Here is a 17,422-nt window from a genome sequence, read left to right on the forward strand (position 1 = left end):
CTAAAAACCTACCTTGAGATATTTCAGTTAGCATAACAAAGACATTCTCTCCTTAGGGAAATTCCAAGGGTTTTTGAAGCTCTGGGCCAGGAAGTAGGACAAAGAACAGATATATTTTTTATTATACCAAGACTTTATTTTTATCTACATTATAATAAGTCTTGAATATATCATCTTTGATACCCAGACCTGAATATTCATCTCCCTATTTGATCTCTATTTCATGGTCTCCTAGGTTCTTCATATTCAGTATGAATAAAACTAAACTGATCTTCCTGTAACACAATTTATCAGTAGTTTAATCAGAGAAACAGAATCACTAGATGTAATAGGTAATGAGAAATTTATGATAGGGACTACACTTCATGCAGTTGTGGGAACTGGTTAAACCAGGGGTTCCTGACCCCCAGCCCATGGACCAGTTGCACTCTGTGGCCTGTTAGGAACTGTGCCACACAGCAAGAGATGAGTGATGGGCAAGCCAGCAAAGCTTTATCTGTATTTACAGCTACTCCCCATCTCTCACATTACTGCCTGAGCTCTGCCTCCTGTCAGATCAGAAGTGGCATTAGATTCTCATAGGAACACAAACCCTATTGTGAACTGCACATTACCTACGTTGTGTGCTCCTTATGAGAATCTAATGCCTGATGATCTGGCACTGTCTTTCACCACCCCCAGATGGGACCATCTAGTTTCAGGTAAACAAGCTCAGGACTCCCACTGATTCTACATTATGGTGAGTTGTAGAATTATTTCATCATGTATTACAGTGTAATAATAATAGAAATAAAGTGCACAATAAATACAATGCACTTGAATCATCCCAAAACCACCCCCACCCCTGGTGTGTGGAAAAATTATCTTCCATGAAACAAATCCCTGGTTCCAAAAAGGTTGGGGACGGCTGAGTTAAGCCATCTCTTTGAGGCTGTTGTCTTTGTACCTGGTGCTTGAGCCTGCAGTCAGCAAGGGAAAAATAGGTAGATGAGAAGTAGAGGAGAGCCAAGAAACTGAAACACATGACAATTAGCTGGGACCCATGAGGACTACATGGAACCCACATTGCTCTCTCACTGCCTTCCAGCCTCTAACCTGCCTGATGCAAGTCACCTGCAAGAGAAGCTACATCTCTATTGAGACAAAAATTAGCTGGTTGTGGTGGTGGGTGCCTGTGGTCCCAGCTACTCCGTCAGCTGTGGCAGGAGAATCGCTGGAACCTGGGAGGCAGAGGTTGCAGTGAGCTGAGATCACGCCACTGTACTCCATCCTGGGTGACAGAGTGAGACCCTGCTGAAAGAAAGAAAGACAGAGAGAGAGAAAGAAAGAAAGAAAAGAAAGAAAGAGGGAAGGAAGGAAGGAAAGAAGGAAGGAAGGAAAATAAAAGGAAGGAAAGAAGGAAAGAAAAAGAGAAAGAGAGAGAAAGAAAGATCAGCTGGGTGTGGTGGCTCATGTGGAGGCTAAGGCAGGCGGATCACTTGCAGTCAGGAGTTTGAGACCAGCCTGGCCAACATGGCAAAACCCCGTCTCTACTAAAAATACAAAAATCAACCTGGCATGGTGGTACATGCCTGTAGTCCCAGCTACTTGGGAGGCTGAGGCAGGAGAATCACTTGAACCTGGGAGGCAGAGGTTGCAGTGAGCCGAGATCATGCCACTGCACTCCAGCATTGGTGACAGAGCCAAATTCTGTCAAAAAAAAAAAAAAAATCTGGCAGGAGGCGAAGAAGCTGCAAGCCTTGCCAACAAGGAAACCTCTAGGTAAATGACAACATGCATGAGCTAAAGTAGCCACTGGTGCCCCTGTACCAATCTTCCAGCATAAAAAGAATATGGCTGCTGTTTCACCTCTGCCTCCAAAATCTCAAGCAAAATGGCTCTTGTGGCCTCTACTAATTTGGAACTATTCAGGAAAGGGGATATCGAGAACTGTCATTCCAGCTTAGCCAAATTGATAGAGTACAAATTGTTAGCACTCAACCCAAAAAGACTAATTCCCCCTGCCATTCTTCCATATTTCATTGAATGGTCCCATCTTCTACCTAGATTTTTAGGTCATAAATATTGTGGAGATATTCTCGGCTTCTGTCTCTCCCACATAATCTACATTGGATCAATCACAAATCTTTCTTATTATACCTTCTATAGTTGAGCCCCTTGATACCCCCTACCACTCTCTAGGTCCACATCACTCTCACTGAGAGTTTAATTTCTGCAATAGTCTTTTAGATGAATCCCCTTTACCAAATGCAAAAAAGATGAAGTCTAAAATCATTTCCAAAGCTTATAATGCTCTTTACCATCTGGCTGTTTTTTGCCTTGCTGCCTACCCTTCTCTAGCCACTCTGGATAGCTTTTAATACCTCATAAACCCCATGCTCCCTCTGCCCAGGACCTTGGTACATGCTTTCCTTCTTGGGCCATTCTTCTTACTCCTAGCATAGCTAATATCTCCGACTCCTCTCTGACAGACAAAAGAGACAAAATTATAAAGCATTTGCAAGTGAAAACATCAAACATCTCCTCTTTGTTCAAGCAAGAATGTCCACCTTCAGGCCGGGCATGGTGGCTACACCTGTAATCCCAGCACTTTGGGAAGCTGAGGTGGGTGGATCACCAGGTCAGGAGATCAAGACCATCCTGGCTAACACAGTGAAAGCCCGTCTCTATTAAAAACACAAAAAATTAGCTGGGCATGGTGGCGGGCGCCTGTAGTCCCAACTACTTGGGAGGCTGAAGCAGGAGAATGGTGTGAACCCGGGAGGCAGAGCTTGCAGTGAGCTGAGATCGTGCCACTGCACTCCAGCCTGGGTGACAGAGCAAGACTCCATCTCAAAAAAAAAAAAAAAAATTCAACCTCCACACCTGATTCACCACATACCCTCTAAAGGGGAGGGCTCTCTCTCACTTGGTCAGATCCTGGGCTCGCCCTTAGTTGTGGTAACCAGACTAACGCCTCAATTGACAATGGGAAAAAAGCCTCAGACACTAAGTGGCCCTATGTATTTATTTATTTATTTTTTATATATATATATATATATATATATATATTTTATTATACTTTAAGTTCTAGGGTACCTGTGCACAACGTGCAGGTTTGTTACATATGTACACATGTGCCATGTTGGTGTGCTGCACCCATTAACTCGTCATTTACATTAGGTATATCTCCTAATGCTATCCCTCCCCCCTCCCCCTACCCCACAACAGGCCCCAGTGTCTGCTGTTCCCCTTCCTGTGTCCAAGTGTTCTCATTGGTCAATTCCCACCTATAAGTGAGAACATGCAGTGTTTGGTTTTTTTGTCCTTGTGATAGTTTGCTGAGAATGATGGTTTCCAGCTTCATCCATGTCCCTACAAAGGACATGAACTCATCATTTTTTATGGCTGCATAGTAGTCCATGGTGTATATGTGCCACATTTTCTTAATCCAGTCTATCATTGTTGGACATTTGGGTTAGTTCCAAGTCTTTGCTATTGTGAGTAGTGCTGCAATAAACATATGTGTGCATGTATCTTTATAGCAGCTGCTTTATAATCCTTTGGGTATATACCCAGTAACGGGATGGCTGGGTCAAATGGTATTTCTAGTTCTAGATCCCTGAGGAATCGCCACACTGACTTCCACAATGGTTGAACTAGTTTACAGTCCCACCAACAGTGTAAAAGTGTTCCTATTTCTCCATATCCTCTCCAGCGCCTGTTGTTTCCTGACTTTTTAATAATTGTCATTCTAACTGGTGTGAGATGATATCTCATTGTGGTTTTGAATTGCATTTCTCTGATGGCCAGTGATGATGAGCATTTTTTCATGTGTCTTTTGGCTGCATAAATGTCTTCTTTTGAGAAGTGTCTGTTCATATCCTTCACCCACTTTTTGATGGGGTTGTTTTTTTTTTCTTGTAAATTTGTTTGAGTTCATTGTAGATTCTGGATATTAGCCCTTTGTCAGATTAGTAGATTGCAAAAATTTTCTCCCATTCTGTAGGTTGCCTGTTCACTCTGATGGTAGTTTCTTTTGCTGTGCAGAAGCTCTTTAGTTTAGTTAGATCCCATTTGTCAATTTTGGCTTTTGTTGCCATTGCTTTTGGTATTTTAGACATGAAGTCCTTGCCCATGCCTATGTCCCGAATGGTATTGCCCAGGTTTTCTTCCAGGGTTCTTATGGTTTTAGGTCTAACATTTAAGTCTTTAATCCATCTTGAATTAATTTTTGTATAAGGTGTAAAGAAGGGATCCAGTTTCAGCTTTCTACATATGGCTAGCCAGTTTTCCCAGCACCATTTATTAAATAGGGAATCCTTTCCCCATTTCTTGTTTTTCTCAGGTTTGTCAAAGATCAGATGGTTGTAGATGTGTGGTGTTATTTCTGAGGCCTCTGTTCTGTTCCATTGGTCTGTATATCTGTTTTGGTACCAGTACCATGCTGTTTTGGTTACTGTAGCCTTGTAGTATAGTTTGAAGTCAGGTGGTATGTCTCCAGATTTGTTCTTTTGCCTTAGGATTGTCTTGGCAATGTGGGGGTTCCATATGAACTTTAATGTAGTTTTTTCCAATTCTGTGAAGAAAGTCATTGGTAGCTTGATGGGGATGGCATTGAATCTACAAATTACCTTGGGCAGTATGGCCATTTTCATGATATTGATTCTTCCCATCTGTGAGCATGGAATATTCTTCCATTTGTTTGTGTCCTTTTTTACTTCGTTGAGCAATGGTTTGTAGTTCTCCTTGAAGAGGTCTTTCACCTCCCTTGTAAGTTGGATTCCTAAGTATTTTATTCTCTTTGAAGCAATTGTGAATGGGAGTTCACTCATGATTTGGCTCTCTGTTTGTGTGTTATTGGTGTATAAGAATGCTTCTGATTTTTGCACATTGATTTTGAATCCTGAGACTTTGCTGAAGTTGCTTATCAGCTTAAGGAGATTTTGGGCTGAGACAATGGGGTTTTCTAGATATACAATCATGTCATCTGCAAAGAGGGACAATTTGACTTCCTCTTTTCCTAATTGAATACCCTTTATTTCCTTCTTCTGCCTGATTGCCCTGACCAGAACTTCCAACACTATATTGAATAGGAGTGGTGAGAGAGGGCATCCCTGTCTTGTGCCAGTTTTCAAAGGGAATGCTTCCAGTTTTTGCCCATTCAGTATGATATTGGCTGTGGGTTTGTCATAAGCAGCTCTTATTATTTTGAGATATGTCCCATCAATATCTAATTTATTGAGAGTTTTTAGCATGAAGGGCTGTTGAATTTTGTCGAAGGACTTTTTTGCGTCTGTTGAGATAATCATGTGGTTTGTGTCTTTGGTTCTGTTTATATGCTGGATTACGTTTATTGATTTGCGTATGCAGAACCAGCCTTGCATCCCAGGGATGAAGCCCACTTGATCATGGTGGATAAGCTTTTTGATGTGCTGCTGGATTCTGTTTGCCAGTATTTTATTGAGGATTTTTGCATCGATGTGAATCCTTCCTAACTCATTTTATGAGACACAATAAATGGCCCTATTTAAAAGGCCCAACTAGAGAAAGTAAGGAAGAGGAGTCAGGAAAACCAGGGGGTGAAATTTGAAGAATAATCTTTTGGGCATTTTACATGTACAAGGTAGAAGGAGAAAAGAGAACAGGAAAGAGGTTTTTAAGAAATGTTGCTTCTACATGGTCATACAACATGGTGGTTAAGAGCCAGAATATTTGGATTTAAATTCCATTTTTATTACTTACTAGCTATGTGACCATCTAGCTTGAGCAGTTACTTAATATACCTGTGGCCTTATAGATAGAGTCCTTATCTGTAAAATGGGGGCATTAATAGTTGCTACTCCATAAGGGAAATATGCCTCACACATAGCATGTGCTTAGGAAATGTTATTCATATCATGTTATGTAGAAAATTGCTCTTTGGCATTTTGTCACTAAACCTCATTAAATTTTAATTTTTATTATTTTTGGAAGTCAAATTGATATTTCTACAAATGTGACACCATGACAAAACAGTCATGATACAAGCCTTCAAATTGCAGTTCAAAGATGACCTGAGCCAGGTCCCCCATTACAGAATCTCACCTCCTCCCCCCATGTCTTGGCAACACTCATCTCATGTAATATATTCTCGTTTGGTGCCTGATTTCCCACTAGAACACAAACTCCACAAGAGCAAGAACACTGTATCTCTTGTTCATGGCTGCATTCCCAATAGCTAGCAGAGTTCTTAGAACGTAATAGGGCCTCTGTGTACATTTGTTGAGTGAATAAATAAATAAATGTATGAATGACTCAACCCACAGCCAAAGGCAGAACAGGAAATATGAAGCACTGAGTGGGTGCTGTCTCTCAAGAACAAAAAGTGAGACTGGCTAAAGTGAGAGACTACTGTGAGTCCTGGACCTAAAGTGAAAGTATAGTGGTTTGTGTCCCATGTTATTAAGATATAATATGAAGATACAGAGAAAAGTCAAGACAATTATAGCACAGCTAAAGCCCAAACCCAGAAAAATGAAAATTTATGACATATAAATCAAATACAGAGAATTTTAATTTGGGACTTGATTATGATGATAACTGTGTGAAGATATTGACTGAAAATGAGTCCTTACTGGTAAATTTAAGATGTGAAATTTAAAAAATGGAATATTGCTTAGTATGAAAGTATTATTTACAGTTACTGAATTGAAGGACATTATCGTTGACTGGCAGGCACTATAGTCAGTACAAAAACCAGAATGATGAACTTGTTAAAATTATAGCTGATAATATAAGTGTTAAATACTCCTAATTGATTATATCACTGGACTGTAGCCTTTAGGATATTGTCATGAGAATTGCATGAAGTCATTTTATTCTCAATGACCCCTGCTTATGCCAATTTGTTTAAATCAAGAAAGATAGGCAATAGTTTTCTCTTTCCTCTATTATCCTAATACTGGCTTTCCTTTTCTCATCCATATTTCCCCAGAATGTGGACCTTTTACTTAATAACTTTGTTCAACATGGATTCAAAACCACCATAATTTATTTTTCCATAATATTGCCCCCAAACCAACACAATTAATAGCCGTGAAGTGTTAGTCACAACTAAATCAGTGTTTTGGGTGTTACTGCTTAGTCTGTGAAAGCCTTAGCAAGCAGATTGTGGAAGTATCTTGATCGACAGGCTATACTTTTGCCGAGATACACTTTAGCAAATTGTAAATATTTGTTCAATTACATGAAGAGACTAAAATCTGGCCCATCTTTGTTAATATTATTAATTGATTTTAAGTTTTACACTACCTTTTCTTGGGCTTTCAAACTCCTTGGGAAGTGGTATAATATTTCCCATCAATTTATCAAGCTATTTATTGACCACCTACTCAAGGCAGTGTTGGTTACATCTGTGGTGAAGTAAATCACTAGCCATCCCCCAACCCACTCCCCCCCATCTCCCCCACCCCTTTTTGGCTTCATTTTATCATCTCTGCTCTCTGGCAGTTCACTTCAGTCCTGCAATCTGCCCTAACCTAGAGAAGATTGTAAAAGGAGAGAAAATTAGCCTCCAGAACTTCTCCTTCAGAATTGTCGGCGTACTGGAGGGCTTGAACAAAGAATGCTGTGTTCTGCACTGTTGCGGCGTGAGCTGCCCGTGGAAGAAGAGGGAAAGCTGTGCTACTCTCAGGGTGGATGTGGGCTTCATGTGGCATTCACCCTGGACTCCTAGCTCTAGGTACCCAGGACTGTTGCTCCAAGGCAGAGGCAGTGCTGATAATAGACGTTACCACTTTGAGGTCCCTCGCTATGTGCCAGACACTTTGCTAGGCAATTCATATACTTTGTCACATTTAATAGCACCAGCAACCCTATGAGAGATACTATTATTATGTCTACTTTACAGATGCATCAACTGTGACATAGAGAGTCTAAGTAATTTCCCTAAGACATCAAGGGAGTGGTTCTCAAAGCCAAGTCTCTTAAACTCCAAAGACTCTGCTTTTAATCACTCACTATACCATATTAAGGGCCCATATAGTGATAAAAATACAAGCGAAAATAAGTTCCCACAGTGTGAAGTCATTCATTCCTTTAACATATTTTGAGCATGTACTCTGTGCCCCTTTGTAAGGCCAGCCCCTTTCCTGCGCCTAGTTCCCACCTCCAAGGACGTCACTCCAGCAATTCTCCTTTCTTTTGCGTCATCATTTCCCTTTCTAGTAGATTGTTCCCATCATCACAGAAATACACTGTTAATTCTCCTGTCTCAAAGCAATCATTTCTATACTCTACATCCTCCTCCTCCTACCACCCCATTTCTCTGTTCCCCTTTAGAGCAAAACTTATCAAATGAATCATGCATTCTCACCAGCATTCAGAAATTCCAAGTGGCTTTGTGTTCCTGTGTTCCTTCTATATATTCTCTATCGGAATCGGAGGTTTAAAATTATGCAGACGTCTTCCTCACCTTTTACCATAGGCCATTTCTTTTAGCAGATTAAACATGAGATTATATTTTTCATTTCAAATGTGGCTTTTTTTTTAATTAGGTAAGAACTTAGCAATAAAGAGATATGGATTCAGCCTTGGAAGGGATTGTAGAATTCTTTTAATGCTCTGCTGTTTCGCCAACATTGCATAACACTAGAGTAGGAAAGATGGAGCAATCAATAGAAATCCATTGCCACAACTCAGAGAAAGCATTTAAAGAAAGTTCCCTCCTACGCCGGGCGCAGTGGCTCACGCCTGTAATCCCAGCACTTTGGGAGGCCGAGGCGGGCGGATCACCTGAGGTCAGGAGTTCGTGACCAGCCTGGCCAACATGGTGAAACCCCATCTCTACTAAAAATACAAAAATTTAGCAGGTGTGGTGGTGCACGCCTGTAATGCCAGTTACTTGGGAGGCTGAGGCGGAATTGCTTGAACCCAGGAGGCGGAGGTTGCAGTGAGCCAAGATTGCACCGCTACACTCCAGCCTGGGCAACAGAGTGAGACTCCGTCTCAAAAAAAAAAAAAAAGAAAGAAAGAAAGAAAGTTCCCTCCTAATGACATCATGAAGTATTCTTTTCTTTCTTTTTTCTTTTTTTTTTTTTTTTTGAGACGGAGTCTTGCTCTGTCACTCAGGCTGGAGTGCAGTGGCGCAATCTCGGCTCACTGCACACTCTGCCTCCTGGGTTCACACCATTCTCCTGCCTCAGCCTCCCTAGCAGCTAGGACTACAGGTGCACACCGCCATGCCCAGCTAATTTTTTTGTACTTTTAGTAGAGACGGGGTTTCATCGTGTTAGCCAGGATGGTCTCGATCTCCTGACCTCGTGATCCACCCGCTTCGGCCTCCCAAAGTGCTGGGATTACAGGCGTGAGCCACCATGCCCACCCTATTCTTTTTCTTCTACAGATGATCTATTTGATGCATTATTTTGTTATAAGTTTATATATAAATCATTTTCTATAGATAAAATTATGTTTTAAGCATAGGTTGCTTGCTATGTAAAAAAGACAGATGAAACAGAATAAGCAAACTGAACATAGAGGAACAAAAGAGAGCATTTTGTGAATTATTGGGAATCCCTTTGTAATCCAGTGATTGCTTTTGTAATGAAGAGCATTTATCTTTTATGTAGTTCTAAATGTTTGTGTATCAGGTGTGCTTTACCAAGCATACCTGCATAGGAAGAACACCATTATCAGTTATTTTGTATTTTATCAATGTTCCTTTTGTATTACATGGTTCATTTGAAATTCTATAATGAGCTTGTACTTGGGTCTCTGTCGAATGAATTTTTAAAGCAGTTTTAAATGACTCATGAAAGATAGTGCTTGGAAAGCAACATCATAAGGTAATTCTGATATGATTATTTACATAAACTTGAGTCCCAGCTATTTATGCAATGTTCTCAGAAAAGAGGTTGTGGCCTATGAATTGAGAACAAGCTCTCTAAAAGAAACTCACTAGAAAGTTTTTATATAAATGTAAACTGTTGTAGGAAAATAGGAAGAAAGAAAGAGAAGGAATGAAATGAGGTAAAATGGGAGATAGAAATAGAGAAGAAAAGAAAAGAGGGAGGTAGGGAGGCAAAGAGAGTAAGCAAGCTGTTTTCTAGAATAACTGACTTGTCATTATTGAGTACAGGAATGCCATATGTGTGGGGAAAAAAAAGGTCTGGAACCAAACTGCTGAAAACACAACCATTTAAAAAATAAGTAACTACTTTTTCAACAATTAACAAGATATTAAGTACTATTCTTAGCATTGGATATGAAGAAGCTGTATTTAGCTAACTATATATAGATTTTTAAATCCTTGCAAAATAGACTGATAAGATTCATTTTCAAAACTTCTACAAATCAATAGAAAGAAAACATTCAGCCCAATTTTAAAAATGGGCAAAAGGCTTAAACAGCCACTTCACAAAAATGGATGTCCAAATAGCCAATAAACAGTGGTACCCAACATTCCTATGAGGAAACTGCAAATTAAAACCACCATAAAGTATCAAGCACACCCACCAGAATGAAAAAGAATGAGACCATCACTGTGTACCACCTGGAATCCTCATACACTGCTGGTACGAGTGTAACTTAGTACAACCACTTTTGAAGAAAGTTTGGCATTATCTATTGAAGCTGAACATATGCATATCCTATGGTCCAGCAATTCTCCTCTGTATATACCAACAAAATGCATATTTATAGGCACCAAAAGACATGTACAGGAAGGCTCACAATACATAGTAGTCAAACACTAGAAACAACTCAAATGTCCCTCAGAAGCAGAACAAATAAACCATGGTATATTTAAGCAACAGGAACAAATAAATCATTGATACATGCAATAATATGGATGAATTGAAGAAACAAATGCCAAAGCAAAAGAAGCCAAACAAAAAAATATTAAATATATATGATTCTGTTTACATAAAGTTCAAAAACAAGAAAAACTAATTTATAGTGAGAGAGGTAGGGTGTGCTGGTTACCTTTGAGGAATGACGGTGTAAATAAATGAGAAGGGTATAAGGAGGCTTTCAGATGCTGGTAATTATCCATTTTATTATCTGGATGCTGGTTATATGGGTCTATTCCCATCATGAAAGTTCATCAAGTGTGAAGTTATATCTTGAGCAGTTTTCCATGTGTATATTTCAATAGAAAGTGTAGGGGAATAAAAGAAATGGCTTCTTCAACCCTCATAGAGTCTTAGTTGAAACAGAATTCTATAATAGACAAATTAACGAGAGAAAAACAGAAGTTGATTAACATATACATATATGGGAGACACCCAGGGAATGACTTATCAAAGTGGTGGCTTTGAATTCCAGCTTATATAACATCCTCAACAAAGAATAGTGAATATTTAGAGAAGTGACAAGACAAAAATGACTTTGAGTCTCTAGGTGTGACAACTCTGAGGAAGGAGTTGGCTGATAAAGGATGGTTAGTAAACCTTGTTAACATAGATTCCTCTTGTGCCTTCTCCAGGCCAATAAGAGTGCAAAGTTGTGTTCAGTGTTAACCTCTGTTCTCCCTAGGAAAAGAGGCCAACCTATGCCCTGCTTTTCAGCAATTGAAGGTCAGAAAGCTTTCCTGAATCTGTTTCCTCTTAATTGCCTTCAGCTCAATAATTCTTCATATTTTTGGGTGGAATATTCTGGTCTCCCATAAATGTTAATTTAAAAATGGATAGTAATGGTGAGACAGACAACTAACTGCATGTGTCTGTCAAACTGCATTTTGGTTCACACTTGGTACATACCTTCCATAACCGTGATGTTAGACAAAGTCCACCATCATCCTTCCTTCTCTTTTTCAAAGATTTTATTTTATTTTGCCATTTCCTGGACCAGTTGTTGGCAATGTTCTGTGCCCTCCTCTCCTGGCTCTTCCATGGCATCCCTCCCCATGGAAGGCAACACTCCGTGCCCCGTTGACAGCAGGTTTGGCCATCCTCAGAACTCGTATCATCCTTACCACATGTCCTTTAGGAAAGAAATCCTCACTAGACCTTCAGTCACAGCCCTGCCACTTTGGACTGGTATGATCTCAGACAAGAAATTTAAACTAAGGCCTCAGTTTCCCCATCTATAAAGCAAGATTAAAACTGCAAAGCTTTGCTATGAGAATAATATGACTTAATTCAGGTCAGAACAGGGCAACCTCTGACTCATAGTGAGCACTCAATAAATGCAAGTTGATGTTACTAGTGGCACAGTGGTCAGAGGCTAGATTAGGCAGGGCTATGCCTGGGTAAGAATCTGGATTTTATTTAGTGTATACGGCAAGAACTGTGGGACTAAGCCCAGGGCGAAAGGCCCACATGAGAAAGAAAGCAAATGTGAAGACTGTTAACTCATTCTCGCCTTGAATTTAGGACTCAGGAAATAGGGAGTAACTTGGATGCTTTGATAGGTTAGGGTTTTGAATGGCTTTCACTGATGCAGTCTATTCCCACCAAACTCCTTGCTAAAGTCAGGAAAATATAGTTTGGGTCCTACCTGGGATGCTGCCAAATAAATATCTGGCTTCTCAGTAAGTTCCTTCATTCTCATCCTCTTTTGTCAGATTCGACCATTACCTTTCTAGTGATGTCCCTTAGCAGAAAAAAAATGCCCCTAGAAGAGGTGATGTATGGAGAAAGGAGAAGAGGCAAGGAGAAGCACTGGATGCCAAGAGTGGAGACAAGGTCATTGGGAAGAAAGTAGAAAGCGTTAAAGACGATCTAAGACTTCCACACATGAAAACCTTGCCTTTCAAAGAAGTTATTAACATAGTACACAGTGTATAGCATAGTGCTGAGAACTGAAAATATGCTTAATAAATACTTGCTAATCAAATCTTCACACAGAGCTCATAATTTTCAAATATGTAAATAGACTTTCAAGGACTCATGATGGGAGACATGGTGAATTTAGGACTAACCCAGCTTTGAAGAGCATAAATCCATTTCAAGTTTCAAGATTAACAGAACAGTATTGCTCTTTTTTTGCCAGGTAAAACATCTTATTTTTCAAATGGTAACAATTTTATTTTCAATATAGTAATATTTGAAATTTTTGAAAACTATAGAATTAGGAAACACTGTACATATTGAGTACATTTGGGTCAAACACTGATTTACATATTCTACGCATTATTTTATCATTATAATATCTCAGTAAGCAGAGGTACTCAAACAAACCCAGTGTTAAATTTTTAGGAAATTTTTGAGCCAGTTCTCTTACTAACTTTATATCAGCCATGGTGGAATATTTGCACCTCAAAAACTGGCAAATGCCACAAACCAGCACTCTGTCCCGAGAGCCGGTTGTTATGCATTTACCATCACACTATTGCAAGGAAGTACTATTATCCTCATCTTATAAATGAGGAAACTCAGGCGCAGACAAGTTACTATCCTCTCCAAAGTTATCCATTTACTACTACAAAGTCAGGTTTTGGAGCTAGGCCTTCCACTTCACACCCCATGCTGTATTCTTTAAGTATTGCTTCATAATTTGAAATCATCACTAACAATCCACTTCATTAGAGGTGTAATTTGAGTTTAATTGAAAAGTCTAACTTGCAATTCGAACAATCATTTTCTTAATTTACGTTACTACTTTAATATTTAAAAATTTATAAGGACCCTTCAAATGGCACAGCTGAGGAAAACTTGCTTAATTATGTTTTCATTAATTTTGCTAAGCCAATCTCATGCCAATGGCTGTGTAATTTGATCCCAGAAGCAAAATCACTTGGAATGCAGGACATGCTCAGAAAAAGATTGCTACTATCACATGAGAACAAAACAGTCTCATAGTAATAATCACACTGTTTTATTCAACATCCAGAGACCAGTAACCTTGAAGTGGTAACCTATTTCCATGGAGAACACCTGTGGCAGTCAGAGCTGTAGTAACAATGAGGCCAAATCCCAATGTTCAAGAAATGAAGTTAAATCCTAGGACAGTGAGTTCTCAACCTGGACTGCACATTATATGGTCCTGCACATTACCCCAGGACCATTTAATCAGAATCTCTGGCTGTGGAACATGATAATTTGTGTATTTTACCAATCACTTGGGTGATCATTCACTCAAGACTAACTCTCATCATAGGTCTTGCTTTCTTCCTCTTCCACATTGTCATAATGCCATGTGTAAACAGCTGGGTCTCTCTCTCCATCAACTTCGGTATGGAATATCCAGTAGGCTCTGCCCTCCATTCTAGGCACCTTCTAACTATACATTCTGCGCTCTAGCACTCCCTTCCAGCAGACCACACCTTTTTCCAAAGAGCTCAGAACTGAAGAATCCTCAGCTTACCTTCCTTCCACCTCTAGAATAGGCAGATTGAAATTCTGATTAAAATCTCAGTATCATTCCCTTCAGATGAATTACTTAGCTTTATACTCCTCATTCTCTCTTTCATTCATTTCTTTGTTCCATCCATCAGTGGAAAGAGTACATCTTTTAAGTCACTTAGAGTTTCCAGTCCTGCATTCATTTCTGACTGTGCCCTTTAATAGCTGTGTGACAATAGACAAGTGCTTAACATTTTCAAGCCTCAGTTTCCTTCCTTGTAGTATGTGCATAACAATGCCTAACTTGTAGTAGATTTCAAAAATCTAAATATGATATTATGTACAAAGTACCTAGCATAGTGAAGGGATTATGTCATCAATTGATTGTTTAAACAGATATTATGAATACTGCCCTTTTGCATAGCATTGTATGATAGACTGTGAAGAAACAAAATGATGAATAAGTTAAGAAGCTGCACTCATAAAATCTAGAGTCTAATAAGGAAGACAATATGAATCTTTGAATTACTATAAGATAGGAAGTACACACATCCATAAAAGAGAGACAGGGAGACAGATTAGGGCTTTTAATAGAGAATGGGATGAAAAAGAAAAAAATGTTTTACTTAATCCTCCAGGTCTGCTGATGATGAGCTCCCAGGGCTAAGGTTATTCAGGAAAAATTTCCTTCCCACTTCAAATTTCTCTCTGCACTGGCTGGAAACTTTTCCCAGAAGCCAGCAGTTCTGTCCAACAAGTATTTATTGGCCATTGGTCTTTTCAATATTCTCAAGGCAGGCTACTATAACCTCTATGCTTTAGTCAGGAGAATATACTCATTGCTTCTTTTCATAGGACTCATTTCCAAATCTAGCCTCTAGCTCATGGTATTATTTTTTATGTCAAAGACTCTCTCTCTCCTTTCCAGACATAAAAACCCAAGTCATGCTTTACAATCCTATCCTATTCATCACTTCCTTGAGGTTTTCTCTGACAGATCTTTGGCCTAAAATAGCCATTATTTTGCACATGACTGTAAGCTCCAATTATAGTGTTTCTCAAAATTTTCAAAAATCAGATCTACTGAATCTGAATCTCTGGTGATAGAGAGCTAGGAATCTGCATTGTATATAGAGGTTAGATAATTTATATGTTATATGCACATTAATGTTTAAGAACTATCCACCAGTCTATTTTGCTTCGTTTGTATGTTGCTGCCTTAACAAGAATGCACATTTTCACATCATAAAAAGAGGTGGTCTTTTGTAACAACAATCTATCTCCATCACCATCAGCACCAGCACCTATCACTGTGCTAATTGCATAGTAATAGAAAGACCTTTTATGTGCAGCCTTATGCATTAGGTTGCCCATAAGCAATTGAAGGAACCTCTGGGACCTTACTTGGGGACCAATGTGAGGGCAAACTTTCTGCAGTGTTAGAAATGATTTACGGGATAAAAATACCAACCAAATGTAATTAAAATAAGTAATATTTTAAAATTATGACATTCTCCTTTGCTTCTAATAATTCACTGAGATAAATTTATGAATTAAATGGATGTAAGATTTGTTTAAACGAGTATCTTGGTCTTGTAATTTCTCAGAGCTTGTTCCATTTAGGCCTGTTGCTACCTTAGAGTTTTGACTTGTAGCTGCCTTAACCTATTGGGTTACTTTTTTTTTCTCCAGGGAGGAGTTTCATTAAACAACTTTTGGTATATCTATTTATCCTATGGGAACAGATAACTATAAGCCTAATATTATTTAACTCAGCCTTTGCTAGAAAATATAACTACTGTACAAGGAACTTTAATGAAGATACTTTTGAAAGAATGAGAAACTTGAAACATGGGGCTTTTAGAAGAAGCATCAGGCAGTTATTGTGTCTTGTAAGATAAGAAGGTTAGAAATACGTACATACCAATTGCCATAAACATTAAGTAAATTTCAAGTTTCTGTCTTAGACTGCTCAGAAAGCCAAAGTGCATATCTGCAATATTGAAAGTTTTGTTTTAATATTTCCAAAGATTATCAACTTACAACCTTGAGACTAAGAACACTTATCATAAGAAACATTGGTTAAGACATTATTGTAAAAAATGTGTTTACTTAAAATTAAATGTACCCACTAACTTTATCAAGATTACCTATAACTAAGACATTGGAGATCTATCTCTAGCTAACACAACAATACTAAAATGAGGCATAGATTCCCTTAAAATTAGGAACATAACTAAGGCATTCCTTTCTACAAATGAAAAAAACAAAAACAAAAACTTTAAAACCTAGTGCATAAACTCAAATTTACATTTCAAACTAGCCAGAAGATATATGCTCCTATATAATTCCAGCCAGATTGGATACAATGTTTAGAAAGAATGGGTACAGTGTTTAGAAAGAAGAAAAATAAATTAATTATAGACCTTTGTTTCTAGCAACAAAATGTACTAGAGATCTCTATGCACTCTGGCTATAAAGCACCCAAAAATGCAAGAAAAATAACGGGTAAATGGATAAAATATTCTTTTAAGTCAATGTAGGAGTTGGGAGACAGATCCCCTGAAGGTAGGAACCATGCAGGAAGGGCAATGAGCTCTTAAAGCATCATACATCACCTGACCTCTAACAGCACAGGAGCATGGGGATGGGGGTGGTGCTAGGGACTAGACCTTGAGCCCACATTGGTACATTGGTGAAGTGTTGGACAAAAAGCCACATCACAAAAGTCTAGGAATGAAGAAAGGCTATATTGAGGAAAATGCTCAGCAGCGGCGGATAGCAGGAAAGGAAAATCTAAAATCTGGAGGAAGATACCACACAGATAATTAACACAGGGTTCGGAATAGGAGTACACAAATAATTCCTAAAAAGAAAAACACAACTCAGTATAAACATGAACATGACATGGCCAGTTCACAGAAGAGAAAACACACTGACAGTAAATGCAGGAAAATATTCTTAACCTTATTTGTAATTAGAGAAGTGTGATTAAGAGTACTTTATTTAAACAAAAAGACTTTGTTAATGTGTGCATAAATGTATGTGTGATGATTTCACCACTGGGTTCTCAGAACCCTGGAAGCCAGTTCCCTAGCACCCATGCAGAAGATTGGATGATATTTATGTAGGGAAACTGATTAGCTGAGAGTAAAGTCCTAAACATATTGACATCA

Source organism: Pongo abelii, chromosome 6 (assembly GCF_028885655.2).
Source record: "Pongo abelii isolate AG06213 chromosome 6, NHGRI_mPonAbe1-v2.0_pri, whole genome shotgun sequence".
NCBI classification, from domain to species: Eukaryota; Metazoa; Chordata; class Mammalia; order Primates; family Hominidae; genus Pongo; species Pongo abelii.